The following is a 2,670-nucleotide window of genomic DNA, read 5'->3' on the forward strand; positions in this document are numbered from 1 at the left end:
TCCCAAGCTATCCCTCCCCCTGCACCCTGCCCTCCCCACCGCCATAACCTTAAGTTTGCTCTGTAAGTCTCTGAGTCTGTTTTTTTTTTTTTTAACATCTTTATTGGAGTATAATTGCTTTACAATGGTATGTTAGTTTCAGCTTCACAACAAAATGAATCAGTTATATATATACATATATTCCCATATCTCTTCCCGCTTGCGTCTCCCTCCCTCCCACCCTCCCTATCCCACCCCTCCAGGCGGTCACAAAGCACCGAGCTGATCTCCCTGTGCTATGCGGCTGCTTCCCACTAGCTATCTGAGTCTGTTTTGTAAGTTCATTTGTATCATTTTTTTTAAGATTCTGCATATAAGCGATATCACATGATATTTATCTTTCTCTGTCTGACTTACTTCACTTAGTATGATAATCTCCAGGTCCATCCACGTTGCTGCAAATGGCATTATTTCATTCATGCCTGCAATAAGTTTTATGAAAGAAAAGAAAAGGATGTCCAGGACAGGATAGTGAGGGATGGCATCTATGAAGAGGTGGCATTTAAACTGTGACCTGAAGAATGAGGAGAAGCCGGCCAGGGAAGAGTGGGAAGAGGAGTGTCTGAGTCCGAGAGAACAGCATGTGTGAAGCCCTTGCTATGACCCAGACAGTGTGCTGGTCCCAGTCCACGCACGTGTCGTTTAGGAAGGGCGCCCTAGGTCCTGGCTGCCCACAGCAATCCCATGTGCACCTGTGGCCCTCTGATTATTCGGATGGTGAATTAGACTGACACCTTACATTCAAATATTACAACATTTGAAGGGGATTTGGTTCCTCTCTCTATGCTACACATAGGCTTGCCTCAGAGATATTGCAAGTTTGGTTCTAGACCACTGCCATAAAGCGAATATGGTGATAAAGCAAGTCATGTGAATTCTTTGGTTTCTCAGTGCATATAAAAGTTATGTTTACACTGTACTGTAGTCTACTAAGTGTGCAATATCTTTCTGTCTAAAAAAAAATGATGTTTGTACCTTAATTTAAAAATACTTTATTGCTAAAAAATGCTAACCGTAATCTAAGCCTTCAGAGAGCTGTAATCTTTTTGCCTCGATGTTGGTGGCTGCTGACTGATCAGGGTGATGGTTGCCGAAGGCTGGGGTGGCCGTGGTACTTTCTTAAAATAAGACAACAATGAAGTTTGCTGCATTGATTGACTCTTCCCTTCACAAACGATTTCTCTGTAGCATGCAATGCTGTCTGATAGCATTTGACCTACAGTGGAACTTCTTTCAAAATTGGCGTCAATCCTCTCAAACCCTGCTGCTTTATCAACTAAGTTGATGTCATATTCTAAATCTTTGTTGTCATTTCAACAATCTTCACAGCATCTTCACCAGAAGTAGATTCCATCTCAAGACACTTTCTTTGCTCATCCATAAGAAGCAACTCCTCATCCATTAAGGTTTTAGCATGAGATTGCAGCAATCCAGTCACATCTTCACGCTCCACTTCTAATTCTAGTTCTCTTGCTATTCACCACAAACGCAATAACTTCCTCCACTGAGGTCTTGAACCCCACAGAGTCATCCATGAGGGTTGGAATCAACTTCTTCCACACCCCTGTGATTGTTGATATTTTGACCCCTTCACATGAATCACAGATGTGATCCCTTCCTTTCCAGAAGGTTTTCAATTTACTTTGCCCAGATCCATCAGAGAATCACTATCTATGGGCAGCTATAGCCTTAGGAAATGTACTCCTTAAATAGTAAAACTTGAATGTTGAAATGACTCCTTGATCCACGAGCTGCAGAATGGATGTTGTGTTAGCAGGCAGGAAAACAACATGAATCTCCCTGTACATCTCCATCACAGCTCTGTCAGTGAGCAGTAATGTTTTGAAATGATTCTTTTTTTCAGAGCAGTAAGTGGGCTTAAAATATTTAGTAGCCTGTGGGCCGGTGCGGCACCCTTTCTTTTGGATCCGCCATCTGCAGTGGCATCGCTGCCAGTTTGCAGATTTTCGTGAAGACCCTGACAGGAAGACCATCACTCTCGAGGCTGAACCCTCGGATACAATAGAAAATGTAAAGGCTAAGATCCAGGACAAGGAAGGAATTTCCCCTGACCAGCAGAGACTGATCTTTGCTGGCAAGCAACTGGAAGATGGACGTACTTTGTTTGACTACAACATTCAAAAGGGGTCCACTCTTCATATTGTGTTGAGACTTCGTGGTGGTGCTAAGAAGAGAAAGAAGTCTTACACCACCCCCAAGAAGAACAAGAATAAGAGAAAGAAGGTTAAGCTGGCTGTCCTGAAATACTATAAGGTGGATGAGAATGGCACAATCAGTCGCCTTCGTCGGGAGCGCCCTTCAGACGAATATGGTGCTGGAGTTTTTATGGCCAGCCAATTGGCAGACATTACTGTGGCAAATGTTGCCTGACCGATTGTTTCAACAAACCAGAACACAAGTAACTGTATATTGGTTAATAAAAGACATGAACTAATGGAAATAAAATATTTAGTAAACCATGTTGTCAACAGATGTGCTGTCATTCAGGCTTTGTTGTTCCATTTATAGAGCACAGGCAGAGTATATTTAGCATAATTCTTAAGGGCCCTAGGATTTTCAGAATGGCAATTGAACATTGGCTTCAACTGAAAGTCACCAGCTACACTGACC

General features: G+C 42.7%; 1 pseudogene across 1 annotated transcript; it reads left to right on the top strand.

Moving 5' to 3' along the window:
• The first annotated feature begins 517 nt into the window (after positions 1-517).
• LOC309978647 (ubiquitin-ribosomal protein eS31 fusion protein-like) lies at positions 518-2,462 on the top strand (annotated as a pseudogene). The gene is made up of 2 exons: positions 518-622; positions 1,934-2,462. The product of its transcript is annotated as a ubiquitin-ribosomal protein eS31 fusion protein-like (transcript).
• The last annotated feature ends 208 nt before the right edge of the window (positions 2,463-2,670 follow it).

Source organism: Leucopleurus acutus (genome assembly GCF_964270905.1).
Source record: "Leucopleurus acutus genome assembly, chromosome: X".
In the NCBI taxonomy this organism is placed as follows: Eukaryota; Metazoa; Chordata; class Mammalia; order Artiodactyla; family Delphinidae; genus Leucopleurus; species Leucopleurus acutus.